Source organism: Delphinus delphis, chromosome 9 (assembly GCF_949987515.2).
Source record: "Delphinus delphis chromosome 9, mDelDel1.2, whole genome shotgun sequence".
In the NCBI taxonomy this organism is placed as follows: Eukaryota; Metazoa; Chordata; class Mammalia; order Artiodactyla; family Delphinidae; genus Delphinus; species Delphinus delphis.
In genome coordinates, this window is record NC_082691.1 from 8467730 (window position 1) to 8486223 (window position 18494).

The following is an 18494-nucleotide window of genomic DNA, read 5'->3' on the forward strand; positions in this document are numbered from 1 at the left end:
ATTCCACACACATACACAGATTGTTAGAACTTATAAACAATTTCAGTAGAGTCACAGGATACAAAATCAACACAAAAAGTCAGTTGCACTTCTACACACTAACAGTGAACCAAAAGGAAATTAAGAAAACGATTCCATTTACATTAGCATCAAAAAGAATAAAATACTTAGTAATACTTAGGAAGCAAGGAGGTGAAGGACATGTACAATGAAAACTAAAAAACATTGCTAAAAGAAATTAAAGAATGCATGAGCAAATGAAAAGACATTCCATGTTCACATTGGAAATCTTAATATTGTTAAGATTATCAGTATTACCAAAGAAATCTACCATTTCAATGAAGTCGTTATCAAAATCCCAGTGACAGTTTTTGCACAAATGGAAAAACCCATTCTAAAATACATATAGAATCTCAAGGGACACTGAATATCCAAAACTATCTTGAAAAAGAACAAAGCTAGAGGACTTGCCATCCTGATTTCACAACTTAGTATTAAGCCATAGTAGTCAAAACAGCGTAATACTGGCAAAAGGCCTACATATATAGACTACCCGAAAAGAATAGAGAGCCCGGAAGTAACCCTCGCATAGTCAAATGATTTTCCACAAGGGGCCAAAGAGTATTCAATGGGGAAAGGACAGGCTTTTCATGAAATGGTGCTGAGAAAACTGGACATCCACATGCAAACATGATGTTAGACCCTCACACCATATACAAAAATAAGCTCATGTATGAGCTCGGGCTGCTGTAACAAAATACTACAGACTGGGTAGCTAAACAATGTAATTTTAATTTTCTCACACTTTTGGAGCCTGGGAAGTCCAAGATTAAGGTGCCAATAGAGTTGGTGTCTGGTGAAGGCCTTCCTCCTGCATTGCAGATGACTGCCTTTTGCTGTGTGCTCATCTGGCCTTTCCTCAGTACATATGGAGAGAGGGTGGAGGGGGCACTCTGATTTCTTTTCCTCTTCTTATAAGGTCATTAATCCTGTAGGATTAGGAACCCACCCTTATGACCTCATTTAACCTTAATTACCTCTTAAAGATCCATCTCCAGATACGCTCACATTGGGGGTTAGGGCTTAAATATGAATTTGGGGGGAACACAATTCAATCTATAGCAATTCAAAATGGATCCATGACCTAAATATAAGACCGAAAACTATACAACTCTTAGAATATAGGGCAGAAGCTTCATGTCATTGGATCTGGCCTTGATTTATTGGATATGACACCAAAAAATCGCAGACAACAACAACAAAAAAATAAAAATAGACCAATTGGATTTCATGAAAATTTAAAAAATTTGTGCATCAAAAGACATCAACAAAGTAAAAAGGAAACTCACAAAATGGGAGAAAATATTTGAAAATCAAATATTCATGAGAGATTAATATGAATATATATAGAACTCCTGAAACTAAACAAGAGAACAAACAACCTGATTAAAAAGTGGGCAAAGGACTTGAATAGGCTTTTCTCTAAGGAAGATACACAAATGGCTGATAAGCACATGAAAAGATGTTCAACATCACTAGTTATTCAGCAAATGCAAATTGAAACTGTAGTGAGATACCACCTCACACCCATTAGAATGACTGCTATCGAAAAAACGGTAAATAACAAGTGTCAGTGAGGATGAGGAGAAATTGGAATTGTGCACTGGTGGTGAGAATGTAAAATGGTACAACCACTGGGGAAAAGAGAATGGTGGCTCCTCAAAGAATTAAACATAGACTTACCATTTAATCCAGCAATTCCACTTTCCTCAAAATAATTGAAAGAGGGTCTGGAAGAAATATTTGTACGCGCATGTTTATAGCAACGTTACTCACAATACTCAAGAGGTCGAAACCAGCTAAGTGTCCAGTGATGTATGAATGGATAAGCAAAATGTGGTATCTGCATTCAAGGCAATAGTATTCAACCTTAAAAAGGAAGAAAATTCTGACATATACTACAAAATGGATGCAACTTGAGGACATTATGCTAAGTGAAATAAGCCAATCACAAAAAGACAAATAATGGTTCTACTTATATGAAGTACTTAGAACAGACAAAATCATAGCGACAGAAAGTAGAAGGGTGGTTGCCAGTAGCTGGGGGGGGTGGTGGTGGTGGAATGGGGAGTTATTGTATAATTAGTACAGAATTTCAGTCTTGCAAGATGAAAAGAGTTCTGGAGATGGGTCATGGTGATGGTAGCACAACAATATGAATATACTTAACACCACTGAACTGTACACTTAAAAATAGGTAATATGGTAAATTTTATGTTATGTGTATTTCATCACAGTAAAAAAACAAAAAAAAAGACAATTGAAACCATGATCACAGCAAACTTAATCTTTCATCTTGACAGTTTTGACAGCCTTGTAAGTAATGGGCTCAAAAATCAAATTCAAGACCTGTACTAGAGTCTAAATACATTTGTATCCCAAAGTGCTATGGCCCTAGATTAAGTGGCAACATGAAGTAACTCTTCTAAATTTCAGCCTAGGTTTGTACTGCTGGGTGGTCTGCAGAGGGGGACCTCAAACCTTGAATTTGGTGGAGATAATTCTAAACTGATAATACTTCCAGGTGCTTAACAGAAGCAAAAGCAGATCCTCTGTGGAGGACAGTGTTGTCATCTAAGGCCTCAAGTTAGTTAATTTTTTATGCATGATAACTGGTACCATGGTGAGAAGTAGCAAAACCAAAAGATAATCAAAACAGATTTTAAGCACTGGAATTATAAAAAATGAATTATCAGGAGCAGAGGTCCAGAAGGAAGTAGAAATCTCTCTATTGCTTAAGGCCTTGCCCTTTTGGAAGAAATATTATTTTTCAAAATTATAAGATCCTTGTTCACCAGTGTTTTTATTCCTCCTCCTTAAAAATATGCAGAGTTTATAAAAATCGATAAGGAAAAGGCCCAATGGAAAAAGCAGGTGAAGGGTATGAATAACAATTTACATTGGAGGAAATCCAATGACTAAAGACAGTTTGAAAAGATTCCCAGCCTCACTGGTGATCACGGAAAATGAAATTGAAAACAGCCAAGGGATATTCTTTTTCATTTAGCCAATAACCATAATACTTCAGAGCAGGGCCTCAGATGCTCCTGATGGGAGTATGGGTTGCTCCATTCTTTGGGAAGAAAAGCCTGGAAATAGATATTAAGATGAAAAATACATATGGTCTTTGAAATTTCATTTTGGGGGATATATCTTGTGGAAATAAAGCATACACAAACACACAAACAAACACAGATATTTTCCACAGGCAGGTTTCTAGGGGCATAAATATATACACAATTAATTAACAACTGAACGCTACTTGAATGCCAATCAATAGAATGTTTGACTAAACTATAGTACCTCTTTACTATGGATTATTTATTATGCAGTTATTAAAAAGATGAATTATATTTGTTATGGTAACCTGTGATCAGCGATCTTTGATATTACTATTTTAATTGTTTTGCATTGCCACAAACCACTCCCATATAAGATGGTGAACTTAATCAATAAATGTTGTGTGTGTTCTGACTGCTCGACTTATCAGCTGTTCCGTCATCTCTGTCCCTCTCCTCAGGCCTCTCTATTCCCTGAGGCAAAACAATATTGAAATTGGCCAATTAATAACCTGCAATGGCCTCTAAGTGTTCAAGTGAAAGAAAGAGTTGCATGTCTCTCACTTTAAGCCAAAAGCTAGAAATGATTACGCCTAGTGAGGAAGGCATGTCAAAATCCAAGATAGGCTGAAAGCAAACGGTTGCACCAAACAGTTAGCCAAGTTGTGAATGCATAGAGTACTTTCTTTTTTCTTCTTTTTAAAAATAATTGTTTAATATGCAACTAATATGTGATTACTATAGAAAAATTAGAAAATAAGTAAAACAAATCATCTAATTCTTTTGCATGAAAATAATGTTAACCTTTTTAATATCTTTCCAGATTTTTTCTCTATAAACCTATGTACTTTTTAAAGCAGCTTATTGAGAGACATTTCTCACACCATGCAAGTAATCCATTAATGTGTACAATTCAGTGGTTTTTTAGTATATTCACAAGATTATGAAAATCACCACAACCAATTTTAGAACATTTTCATGACTCCAGAAAAGAAACCCCAATTAGCGAGTACCCCCCATTTGCTCATAACCACCACCCTCAGTCCTGAGGACAGCCACTAATCTACTTTCTCTCTCTCTCTATTTACCTGTTCTGGCCATTTCATATAAATGGAATTATACAATATATGGTCTTTTGTGACTGGATTAATTCATTTAGCATGTTTTCAAGCTTCATCCATGTCGTAGCATGTGTCATACTTTTTTTAAATTGCCAAATAATATTCCATTTTGTGGATATGCCACAACTATATACTTTTAATAAAAACTATCATACAAAATGACTACTAGTAGATGTAAGATTTCTTTTAGAGGTGATGAAAATTTTCTATAATTGGTTGATGTCATGGTTATTCAATTCTAAATGTACCGAAAACCATCGAATTGTATACTTTAAATATGTGAATTGCATGATATATGAATTATATCTCAATAAATCTGTTATTATAAAGTATACCATATTTGCTCTTTAGAAACCACTCTTTAATGATGTTATTAACATTCTCCCACATAACTAAGTAGGTTTCAAAGTATAGTTTTTAATGGCCATATAATAATTTTTATTTTACTTAACAAATCCCCTAGTTTTATTTTTTTAATTAATTAATTATTTTTCATGTTTTATCATTTTATTAGGAATAATTCCAAATGGGTTATGGAGAAAACTTATTCATTGAGTTTGATGAATTTTCCAAAAACTCTTAATGAAGACATGTTCACCAATAAACAATAAAACATGCAGCAGAACTATCATATACTGAGCAAAGAGTCTGGCTGATACCCAAAGCAACATGCAACATAAAAAAGATACAATATAAAGGAAGACAATCTGCTGAGTATTAAAAATCATCTCAATATGAACTCTTTGCAACTGGCACAGAATTAATTAGCTATCAAATCCAAACCACACCAAGGTAAGCTTGGCTGATGGAAGCCAGGAGTCAATAATAGGGGGGAAATATAAATTCCTCAGTGCAAAAGATCTGGACAGTGTTTTGGAGCATTTCCCTGGCTGGTACAAGCAGTATTAAAAAATCTTTTTGGCAAGGGAGAAAAATAAATACAAATGGAATGCTACATTTTTGAAATCAGCAGACTGTCCCAGGAATGATAAAGGTATCAATAAAATAGCAAGGGGACAACTTTAAAACATTATTCACTGTGGGCTCAGAAAAACATTCAAAATGGATTGATTTGAAGGTGTCACATTAGCTATGTCCAGGCGTTTAGGCTTAAGGGAAGTAAAATTAAAAGAGGACACCTTTTTTCCCCCAAGTTAAGGAGAATCTCTTTAAAACCAAGCATATTGCTAAATGGCAACATTATACTTGGTAAACAATAGCTGGCAACAAAATATGTTTAAATGCTGTAATATTCTGCCCAAACCAGTCCCAGATACTGTTTAATAACCAAGATGCAAACTAATTTTGTTGTAACAAGCCTAGACCAGTTCTATCAAATGTGTCCTTGGTTAGATATCTAGTTTCATTTAATGTTTTGAAAGCTCATTTGACAGTCAGTCAAGTCCCTCATGCAGACTGGTTCCTTGTGTAGCACAAGTGGCTTGAACATACCATGTTCTGTTACGAAGAGACTGAAGACCTAATTTATCTGTCATTTCCCTAATGGCCGTAGCATTTGGCAAATCCTGTTTGTTTGCAAAAAGCAGCAACGCTGCATCTCGCAACTCATCTTCCTGAAGCATTTTATGCAGCTCTTCTGCTCCTTTCTGAATTCTTTCACAATCATTGCTATCTACCACAAAAATAAGACCCTGGGTATTTTGGAAGTAATGCCTCCAGAGATGCCTAATTTTATCTTGACCATCAACATCCCATACTGTGAAACAAATGTTCTTATATTCTACTGTTTCCACATTAAAACCAGTGGTAGGAATGGTGGTGACTATCTCTCCTAACTTCAGTTTATACAGAATGGTCGTCCTGCCAGCAGCATCCAATCCAACCATCAAAATACACATCTGCTTCCTGCCGAAGAGATGCGAGAAGAGGGAGAAGAAGGTGAGGCCCATGGTGGTAGTGGCACTTGCAATGGGCAGGAGCAGAAGGGGTTTAGGGCATCCCTGGGCCTTCTTTCATGCTCCTGGCAAACTCAGGGAGGAAAGAGGAGATGAAGTTGGCAGGGACAGCTTGCTAACCGGTGTGTAGGCTGGAGCTGCCCTCCGGGACAGGAATTAGCGGGGTGATGACCTGCTTGACGACTGGCGGGGCAGCTCTGGCTCTGGTGCTAAATCTTTAGCTGTGCCATGTCACATGGCAGCCGCGGCGACTCCGGCAGCGGCCCGGCCTCTCCAACGTGGAAAGAATCGCGTCACCGCCACCACCTCCCCCTCCCCTAGTTTTAAAAAGTTAGGTTGTTTCCAGTGATTTTGCAATTATACAAAATACCTTGATGAACCTCTTGGTACATAAATCTATTTGCCCGTATCTGATCATTTCATGAAAAAAGCTTTTGAACTCTTTTTCTGGCACTACGGTTATGTTTCTGTTGCTAAAAATTCTTTCAGCTTTATTGCCATACATGGTAGTTTTCTCTCTGAACTCTAAATTTCTGTTTGAGCCTTATAATGATTTTATTAAAGATTCCTTTTATCCTTAAAAATATTTAATAGGTTTAGTATCGGAAGTGAACAAGTAAAGCTTCCTAGGCTAAGACGCAGTTTCTTTACAGTTTTTTCTTGTAGTTGATTTCTAATATTATAGCGTTGTGGTCGGAAAAAGATGATTGATATGATTTCAATTTTCTTAAATTTACCGAAGCTCACTTTGTGGCCCGGGTTGTGATCAATCCTGGAGAATGTTGCACGTGCACTTGAGAAGAATGTGTATTCTGCTGTTTTGGGATGGAATGCTCTATAAATATCAATTTAATCCATCTGGTCTAATGTGTCATTTAAGGCTTGTGTTTCCTTATTGATTTTCTGCCTGGATCATCTGTCCATTGATGAAAGTAGGGTGTTAGAGCCCTCCACTATTATATATATTGTTACTGTTGATTTCTCCTTTTACGATTGTTAGTATTTGCCTTATAATTTGAGGTGCTTCTATGTTGGGTGCATATATATTTCCAATTGTTATATCTTCCTGGATTGATTTCTTGATCATTATGTAGTGTCCTTTTCATCTCTTGTAACAGTCTTTATTTTAAAGTCTATTTTGTCTGATATGAGAATTGCTACTCCAGGTTTATTTTGTTTTGTTTTTGTTTTTTGCGGTACGTGGGCCTCTCACTGTTGTGGCCTCTCCCGTGGCGGAGCACAGGCTCCGGACGCGCAGGCTCAGTGGCCATGGCTGACAGGCCCAGCTGCTCCGTGGCATGTGGGATCTTCCCCGACCGGGGCATGAACCCATGTCCCCTGCATTGGCAGGCGGACTCTCAACCGCTGCGCCACCAGGGAAGCCCTACTCCAGGTTTATTTTGATTTCCATTGGCATGGAATACATTTTTCCACCCCCTCACTTTCAGTCTGTATGTGTCCCTTGATCTAAAGTAGGTCTCTTATAAACAGCATATGTACGGGTCTTGTTTTTGTATCCATTCAGCCAGTCTATGTCTTTTGGTTGGAGCATTTAATCCATTTACGTTTAAGGTAATTATCGATATGTATGTTCTTATTGCCATTTTGTTAATTGTTTTGGATTTGTTTTTGTGTTTTTTCTTCCCTTCCTCTTTCATTCTCTTCTCTTGTGATTTGATGACTTACTTTAGTGTTGTGTTTGGATTGCTTTTTCTTTTTTGTGTGTATCTATTGTAGATTTTCAGTTTGCTGTTCCCATGAGGTTTTGATATAGATGTCTGTATATAAACAACAATATAGATTGTTTTAAGTTGCTAGTCTTTTCATTTCAAATTCATTTCCAATATCCTGCATTTGTGCTCTCCTCTTCTCACAATTGCTGATTTTGATATCATATTTGTGTGCAGATGATTTCCTACCTTTACTGTATGTTTGCCTTTACCAGTGAGCTTTTCATTCATAATTTTCTTGTTTCTAGTTGTGGCCTTTTCTTTTCCACCTAGAGAAGTTCCTTTAGCACTTGTTGCAAAGCTGGATGGTGGTGCTGAATTCTCTTAGCTTTTACTTGTCTGTAAAGCTTTTGATTTCTATGTTGAATCTGAATGACAGCCCTGCTGGGTAGAGTATTCTTGGTTGTAGGTTCTTCCCTTTCATCACTTTAAGTATATTGTGCCACTCCCTTCCGGCCTGCAGAGTTTCTGCTGAGAAATCACCTGACAACCTTATGGGAGTTCCCTTGTATATTGTTTGTTGCTTTTCCTTTGTTGCTTTTAATACTTTTTCTTTGTCTTTAATTTTTGTCAGTTTGATTACTAACTGTCTCAGTGTGTTCCTCCTTGGGTTTATCCTGCCTGGGACTCTGTACTTCCTGGACTTGGGTGACTGTTTCCTTCCCATGTTAGGAAAGTTTTCAGCTATTATCTGTTCAAATATGTTCTCAGGCCCTTTCTCTCTCTCTTCTCCTTCTGGGACCCCTATAATGGAAATGTTGGTGCATTTCATGTTTTCCCAGAGGTCTCTCAGACTGTTCTCATTTCTTTTTCATTCTTTTCTCTTTATTCTGTTCTGCAGCAGTGATTTCCACCATGCTGCTTTCCAGGTCACTTATCTGTTCTTCTGCCTCTGTTATTCTGCTATTGGTTCCTTCTAGTGTATTATTCATTTCAGTTATTGTATTGTTCATCTCTGTTTGTTTGTTCTTTAGTTCTTCTAGGTCTTTGTTAAACATTTCTTATGTCTTCTCGATCTTTGCCTCCATTCTTTTTCTGAGATCTTGGATCATCTTCACTATCATTACTCTGAATTTTTTTCAGATAAATTGCCTATCTCCACTTCACTTAGTTGTTCTTTTGGGGTTTTATCTTGTTCCTTTATCTGGGACATATTCCTCTGTCAGATATCTCATTTTGTCTCATTTTTGTGATTGCAGATTTGTTCCACAGGCTGCAGTGTTTTAGTTCTTCAAGCTTCTGCTGTCTGCCCCCTGGTGGATGAGGCTGTCTAAGAGGCTTATGCAGGCTTCCTGGTGGGAGGGACTGGTAGCTTCCCACTGGTGGGTGGACCTGGGTCTGGTCCCCCTGGTGGGGACCAGACCCAGGTGTTCATTATCGGGCATTGTGTGTTCATTATCGGGCAGCTGCATACTCAGGAAGACTTTAGGCAGCCTGTCTGCTGATGCATGGGGCTGTGTTCCCACCCTGTTGGTTGTTTGGCTTGAGGCATCCCAGCACTGGAGGCTTCAGGCTGTTGTGGCGGGGCCAGGTCTTGGTGAGAAAATGGCAGCCTCCAAGAGGGCTCACCCCAATGAGTACTCCCCAGAACTACTGCTGCTAGTGGCCTTGTCCCCACAGTGAGCCACAGCCGCCCCCCAGCCACCTCTGCAGGAGACACTCCAATACTAGCAAGTAGGTCTGGCCCAGTCTCTTATGATGTCACTGCTGTTTTCCCTGGGTGCTGGAACACATGAGACCCTGTGTGCACACTCCAAGAGTGGAGTTTCTGTTCCCCCCAGTCCTGTGGAATTCCTGCAATAAAGCCCCACTCACCTTCAAAGCCAAACTCTCTGGGGGCTCCTTCTCCCATTGTTAGACCCCCAGGCTGGAGAGCCTGAAGTGGGGCTCAGAACTTTCACTCCTATAGGAGAACTTCTGTGGTATAATTATCTTCCTGTTTGTGGGGCGCCCACCTAGGGTTTATGGGATTTGATTTTATTGCAGTCTTGCTCCTCCTACTATTTAGTGGCTTCTTTTTTAAAAAAATATTTATTTGTTTATTTGGCTGTACTGGGTGTTAGTTGAGGCACACGGGATCTTCGTTTCTGCGTGCGGGATCTTTAGTTGCAGCATGCGGGATCTTTTAGTTGTGGCATGCAGGACCTAGTTCCCTGACCAGGGATCAAACCTGAGCCCCCTGCAATGGGAGCACAGAATCTTTTTTTTTTTACCATCTTTATTGGAGTATAATTGCTTTACAATGGTGTGTTAGTTTCTGCTTTATAACGAAGTGAATCAGCCATACATATACATATATCCCCCTATCTCCTCCCTCTCGCGTCTCCCTCCCACCCTCCCTATCCCACCCCTCTAGGTGGTCACAAAGCACCGAGCTGATCTCCCTGTGCTATGCGGCTGCTTCCCACTAGCTATCTATTTCACATTTGGTAGTGTATATATGTCCATGCCACTCTCTCACTTCGTCCCAGCTTACCCTTCCCCTGCCTCATGTCCTCAACTGCTGGACCACCAGGGAAGTCCCTGTGACTTCTTTGTTTTTGGATGTAGGGTATCTTTTCTGGTAGGCTGCAGTGTTTTTGTTTGTTTTTTGTTTGTTTTGTCGATTGTTGTTCAGCAGTCAGTTGGGATTTTGATGTTTCCATAAGAAGAAGTGAGCTCATGTCCTTCTACTCCGCTATCTTGTCTCCTCCTCCTCCAAGAGATACTTTCTTGAAGGAAACTAAAAGTGCTACTCCAGTGAACACGTGAATGAAACAGCCTTATTGCTGATATGGAAATGGTTTTAGTGGTCTGGATAGAAGATCAGATCACAACATTTGCCACAACATTTCCTTAAGCCAACTAAACCAGAGCAAGGTCCTAACTCTCTTAAATTCTATGAAGGCTGAGAGAGGTGAGGAAGCTGTAGAAGAAAAAGTTGAAACTAGCAGAGGTTGGTTCATGAGATTTAAGAGAATAAGTCATCTTCATAACTTCAAAGAGCAAGGTACGGCAGCAAGTGCTGATGCAGAAGCTGCAGCATCTTATCCAGGAGATCTAGCTAAGATAATGAAGGTGGCTACACTAAATTACAAATGAATCAGTGTAGATGAAACCGCCTTATATTGGAAGAAGTTGCCACCTAGGACTTTAAGCTAGAGAGGAGAAGTCAATTCCTGGCTTCAAAGCTTCAAAGGACAGGCTGATGTTCTTGTTGGGGGCTAATGCAGCTGGTCACTTTAGGTTGAACCCAATGCTTATTTACCATTCTGAAAATCCTAGGGCTGTTAAGAATTTTGCTAAACCAACTTGCCTATGCTCCATAAACAAAACAACAAAGCCTGCATGACAGCACGTCTATTGACAACATGGTCTACTGAATATCTTAAGCCCACTGTTGTGAACTACAGCTCAGAAAAAATGATTTCTTTCAAAATATTACTGCTCATTGACAATGTACCTGGTCACCCAAGAGCTCTAGTGGAGATGTATAATGAGATACATATTGTTTTCATGCCTGCTAACACAATATCTATCCTGCAGCCCATGGATCAAGGAGTCATTTTGACTTTCAAGTCTTATTAAGAAGTACATTTCATAAGGCTATAGCTGCCATAGAAATTCCTCTGATAGATATGGGTAAAGTAAATTGCAAACCTTCTGGAAAGGATTCACCATTCTAGATGCCATTAAGAACATTTGTGATTCATGGGAAGAGCTCAAAATATCAACATTAACAGGGGTTTGATTCTAACCCTCATGATGAGTTTCAGGGGTTAAAGACTTTAGTGGAGGAAGTAACTGCAGATGTGTTATAAACAGCAAGAGAACTAGAATTAGAACTGGAGCCTGAAGATATGATTGAATTGTTGCAATCTCATGATGAAACTTTAACAGATGAGGAGTTGCTTCTTATGAATGAGCAAAGAAAATGCTTCTTTGAGGTAGGGTCGATTTGCGGTGAAGACTCTGAAGATTGTTGAAATGACAACAAAAGATTTAGAATGTTGCTTAGTTTATAAAGCAGCAGCAGGGTTTGATAGGAATGATTCCAATTTTGAAAAAAGTTCTACTGTGGATAAAATGCTCTCAAACAGCATTGCATGCTACAGAGAAATCGTTCATGAAAGGAACAGTCAATCGATGTGGCAGACTTCATTGTTGTCTTAAGAAATGGCCACCCCAGCCTTCAGCATCCCCCACCCTGATCAGTCAGCAGCCACCAACACCAATGCAAGACCCTCCACCAGCAAAAAGATTATGACTTGTTGAAGGCTCAGATGATGGTTAGCATTTTTTAGCAATAAAGTATTTTTTTTTAGAATTGACATCTTTGCTATATTTTTTTAATTAATTAATTAATTTATTTTTGGCTGCATTGGGTCTTTGTTGCTGCACACGGGCTTTCTCTAGTTGCAGCGAGCGGGGGCTGCTCTTCGTTGCAGTGCATGGGCTTCTTATTGCGGTGGCTTCTCTTGTTGCAGAGCACGGGCTCTAGGCACATGGGCTTCAGTAGTTGTGGCACATGGGCTTCAGTAGTTGTGGCTCGGGGGTCTACAGAGTGGGCTTCAGTAGCTGTGGCGCATGGGCTTAGTTGCTCCACGGCACGTAGGATCATCCTGGACCAGGGATCGAACCCGTGTCCCCTACATTGGCAGGTGGATTCTTAACCACTGCTCCACCAGGGAAGTCCCTAAAACATGTTTTAATGTAGGTATGGACATTGTTTTTTTTAAAAAAACATAATGCTACTGCACAGTTGATAGACTATAGTATAGTAAACATAACTTTTATATGCACTGGGAAGCTAAAAAATTTGTGTGACTCACTTTATGGCAATAGTCACTTTATTGCTGTGGTCTGGAACCAAGTCTGCTATATCTCTGAGGTATACCCGTGAATCAAATGTTCAGATGGCAGTGACTTCTGGTAGCTGACATAGTAGCTTGATTGAACCAAAACCCTCCCACAGATAATAATTACAAAATATGGGGAAAATTCAAAAAAATTATTTGAAGGCTCTGGAGACAAACAAAAGCAGGTAGAAGTTGGAGGGAAGTCTACCCTTGAACAGCCCAGGGCAGGGTTTACATTACCCTGTCTCTTTGCCTGTAGGGAAGCTGAAAGCTGAAGTGTCAATGGACAGAAGTCCAGAAATCATGGCGAAATCCTGGGGTAGGGCCATGCTGAGGGAGTGAATCCCCAAACTGTATATAAACTACTCCCAGATTCTCACTGGATAGCTGAGACCTGGGGCCTAGGCTGCATCGAGCCCATTGCGTGGAGGGCATTCTGGAGGTAGCACCCAGCCTTCCTATGGACCTCAGTACCTGTTGGCTTCTTGTCTTTTTGGCTCAAGAAATCTGCTTTTGTTTATATGAAAATGGTTCAATGTATACAGAATTCTAGGAAATGCAAAATAAACTATAGTGATAGCAGGTTAATGCTTGAAGAAGATGGGGGAGAGGGAAGAGGGAAGGATTACTAGGGACATGAAGAAACTTTGGAGGTGATATGTTCATTATCTTGATTGTGGTGGTTTTGTGTGTTTATGCATATATCAAAACATGAAATTACATACTTTACGTGCAGTTTATTTAGTGTATGTCAGTTATACTTCAATAAAGCCATAGTTTTATAAAACCGCACAGGGAGTTGAAAGCAAATGGATAGGAAAGATATATCATGCAAACTCTAAACATATGAAGGCTGGAGTATCCACACTTCAGTATTTCCAGAATTAAAGCAGAGCATTTAATAGTGGAAAAAGGATTAATCTGTCATAAAGCTATAACAGTGATAAATGTCTATGCTCCGAATAATTGAACTTCAAAAGTTCAAAATAATTGAACTTCAAAATAAAGCAAAAACTAACAGAAATGAAAGGGAAAATGGGCATATCCACAACAAGAGTTGAAGATTTTAACTCCCCTCTTTCAGTAACTGATAGAACAGCTAGGCAAAAAGTCAGGTACAATACAAGACTTGAACGCCACCACCAATGACTTTGACTTAATTGACATTTATAGGACACTTTACCCAATAACTGCAGAATACACATCTTTTCAAGTGCACAGGAAACATTCACTGAGATAGACCACTCTGTGGTCTGAATGTTTGTATCCCTCACATATTCATATGTTGAAGCCCAATATAATGGTGATGGAACTTGGAGCCTTTTGAAGGTGCTTAAGTCATAATGGTGGAATCCTCATTAATGAGATTAGTGCTCTTATAAAGAGATACCCTAGAGAGCTTCCTAGCCCCCTTCCATCATGTGAGGACACAGTGAGAAGGCACTGGCTGTGAACCAGGAAGAGGGCCTTCACCAGAATGGGGCCTTGCTGAAGACTTGATCTTGGACTTTGCAGCCTCTAGAGCTGTGAGAAGTAAATATCGGTTTATAAGGTACCCAGCTGATGGTATTTTGTTATAGCAGTCTGAACAGACTAAGACAGACTCTGGTCTGGGCCATCAAACAATAAAATTCAAATGTCTGAGTTCTCACAGACTGTGTTTTTTTACCATTATAAAGTTAAACTTGAAAAGCCCAAATATTTGGAAGTTAACACAGTTCTAAATAATGCACAAGTAAAAATCAAAACTCGAAATTATTTTTAACTGACCAGTAATAAAAACACAGTATTTCAAAGTTTGTGGGATGTAGCTAAAGTTAAGGTAGATTATTACATTGAGATAATATTTAATCATCCCTGAATGCTTAGGAAAAACCTGCTCGGTCATGATATGTTACTCTTTTAGAATAGATTGCTAGATTTCACTTAGGATTTTTGCATTTAAGCTCACAAGTCTGGTTTCCGGTTTTCATTGTTTGTACTATTTTTGTCTGATTTTGAAATTAAAGGTTACACTATCATCAAAGAATAGTTTGGAAGATCTCCATCATTTTTTCTCCTCTGCTCTCATTCTCTGATCATAATGTAAGAGAATGATCTCACAATAAAACGATGTAGTAAAAGCTCTTCCTTAAAGTGCTGAACTGGTATCATTTTTAGGGTTAAAATATTTTCAAATTATTCCATACTTGTTGGTCTATTCAGGTTTTCTCTTTTTGTGAGACAATTTTATTAACTTACCCTAAAATAATTAACTTACCCTATTAACTTACCCTAAAATAAAATAATTAACTTACCCTTTTTTTTTTTTTTTTTTTTGGTACGCAGGCCTCTCACTGTTGTGTCCTCTCTCGTTGCGGAGCACAGGCTCCGGACGCGCAGGCTCCGGACGCGCAGGCTCAGTGGCCATGGCTCACGGGCCTAGCCGCTCTGCGGCATATGGGATCTTCCTGGACCAGGGCACAAACCCGTGTCCCCTGCCTCGGCAGGCAGACTCTTAACCACTGCGCCACCAGGGAAGCCCTTGAACTCTATTTCTTAAAACAGGGTATCAATAGATTTTTACATTTTTATTTAATTCAATATATTATATTTTACATTATAATTTCTTTTTGATGCAAACTTTATTTAAAAGTGAGTTTCTTAAATACATGCACTCCAGTGTTCATAGCAGCACTATTTATAAAAGCCAAGACATGGAAGCAACCTAAATTTCCATTGACAGATGAATGGACAAAAAAGATGTACATATATACAATGGAATATTACTCAGCCACAAGAAATAATGAAATAATGCCACTTGCAGCAACACGGATGGACTTAGAGATTATCATAGTAAGTGAAGTAAGAGAGAGAAAAACAAATATCATGTGATATCACTTATATGTGGAATCTAAAATATGATACAAATAAACTTACTTACAAAACAGAAACAGACTTACAGACATAGAAAACAAACGTGGTTACCAACAGGAAAAGTGGGGTGGTAGGGGGAGGGAATTAGAGGAGTTTGGGATTAGGAGATACAAACTACTATATATAAAATAGATAAACAACAAGGTCCTACTGTATAGCACAGGGAACTATATTCAATATCTTGTGGTAAATTATAATGGAAAAGACTATTAAAAAGAACATATATCTGAATCACTTTTGTGTACATCAGAAACTAACTTCAAAAAAAAAAACCTCAATTAAAAAAAGTGAGTTTCTTAATTTCTAAACATAGAAATATTATTAAGTTGTCCTATTAATTTCTAATTTAATTACATTGTGGTCAGAGATGTGGTCCATATTGTTTTAATCCGAAACATTTTGAGAATGACTTTATAGACATATATATGGTTAATTTAAAAAATTGATACAAAATCCACATACTGTAAAATTCACCACTTAAAAGTATACACTTCCATTGTTTTTAGTATACTTACAAGATTATGCAAACATAACCTCTAGTAATTCCAGAACATCTTCATCACCCCCGAAAGAAACCACAGACCCACTAGAAGTCACTGCCCACCCCCCACCAGCCCCTTGCAACTAATCTACTTCCTGTCTCTATGGATTTGCCTATTCTGGATATTTCATATAAATGGATCATAAAATATGTGGCCTTTTGTCTTCAGTTTCTTTTACTTACCATAATGTTTTTAAGGTTCATCCATTTTGTAGCATGTATGAGTACTGCATTCCTTTTTATGGCCAAATTTATTTATATATATATATATATATATATATATATATATAGCTTATATATATAGTTTATAAACTATATATATACATATAGTTTCTCAGTGATGGAAATTTGGTTTTTTTCCACTTTTTGGCTATTATGAATAATGGTACTATGGACATTAGTCTGTAAGTTTTGGTGGGGATTTATGATTTTATTTCTTTTGAGTAGAAATTTATTTCTCTAAAAGTAGAATTGCTAGGTCCTATGGTAACTCTGTGTTTAATTTTTTGAGGAACTGCCAAACTGTTTCCCAAGTGGCTGTACCATTTTACATTCCCACAAGCAGTGTATGAGGGTTCTGATTTCTCCATACCCTCACCAACACTTACTGCTTTTTGTCTGTTGGGGAAACAGTGCTGTTGGGGAAACCCAAGATGAAAAGCAGAGTATGACCAATGAATCTAACTGTATTATAAATGTATGACATTCCACACTTGAAAAGGGTAGAAAAGAGCTAACCTATATAACTTTGAACAACAGTGTTCTGACTGAATATTGTAAGGCTAATAATAAAAAGAACTGTATAATACATAAACACTGAATTGGGTTGTTAAATTTATTTCTCACATCCTTTAACCCACAGGAAATGGGTTAGCAATTCTAAAACTAGTTTACATATATGGCAAACAGGTAAATATATATATATATTATGATAACGAGAGTCATGTTTCTTACTGTCAGAGAAAGAAGTTACAGATACACAAAGGAAAAATTCTATGCTGTTGTGTTGGATTAGATTCTTTGTTTTTTTTAATTTTTAGCTGCGCTGGGCCTTTGCTTCGTTGCTGTGCACATGCTCCTTGTTACGACGCATGGGCTTCTCTAGTTGCAGTGCGTGGGCTTCTCTAGTTGCCGTGTGTGGGCTCCAGAGCGTGCGGGCTCAGTAGTTGCGGTGTGTGGGCTTAGTTGCCCCACGGCATGTGGGATCTTAGTTCACCGATCAGGGACCAAACCTGCGTCCCCTGCATTGGAAAGCAGATTCTTAACCACTGGACCACCAGAGAAGTCCCTGGATTAGATTCTGAGGTATTAGTTTGACCTTTTTTTAATATGCATTTTTAATGTGGTAAAAATACATAACATAGAAGTCCTTATTTTAATAATTTTTAAGTATACAGTACAGTGGAAATAGTACATTTACATTGTTGGGAAAGCATCACCATTATCAATTTCCAGAACTTTTTCATAATCCCAAAGTGAAACTCTGCATCTATTAAACAATACCGCCCCATTCTCCCTCCCCCAGCCCCTGATAATCTCTGCTCTACTTCATTTCTTTATGTTTTTAACTCTTCAAGCTTCCTCATATAAGTGGACGCATACAATATTTGTATTTTTTTGTTCGGCTTATTTCACTTAGCATAATGTCTTCAAGGTATATCTACACTGTAGCATGTATCAGAATTTCATTCTTTTTTAAAGACTATATATACCACATTTTGTTTATCCATTCATCCATTGATGGACATTTGGATTGTTTCCACCTTTTGGCTATTGTGAACAATGCTTCTATGAACACTGATTACAGACAATTGCTTGAGTTCATCTTTTCAGTTTTTTTAGTTATATACCCAGAAGGAAAATGGCTAGATCAAATGTTAAGACTGTTTAATATTTTGAGGACAGCCATACTTTTTCCACAATGACTGCACCATTCTTTTTTTTTTTTTATACGTCTTTATTGGTGTATAATTGCTTTACAATGGTATGTTAGTTTCTGCTTTATAAAAAAGTGAATCAGTTATACATATACATATGTTCCCATATCTCTTCCCTCTTGCGTCTCCCTCCCTCCCACCCTCCCTATTCCCACCCCTCCAGGCGGTCACAAAGCACTGAGATGATCTCCCTATGCTATGTGGCTGCTTCCCACTAGCTATCTACCTTACATTTGGTAGTGTATATATGTCCATGACTCTCTCGCTTTGTCACAGCTCACCCTTCCCCCTCCCCATATCCTCAAATCCGTTCTCTAGTAGGTCTGTGTCTTTATTCCTGTCTTACCCCTAGGTTCTTCATGACATTTTTTTTCTT

At 38.3% G+C, this 18494-nt stretch overlaps 1 pseudogene; it reads right to left on the reverse strand.

Annotated features, from left to right (window-relative positions):
* Nucleotides 1-5559: 5559 nt before the first annotated feature.
* On the reverse strand, nucleotides 5560-7029 carry LOC132430860 (ADP-ribosylation factor 4 pseudogene; annotated as a pseudogene).
* Nucleotides 7030-18494: the final 11465 nt, after the last annotated feature.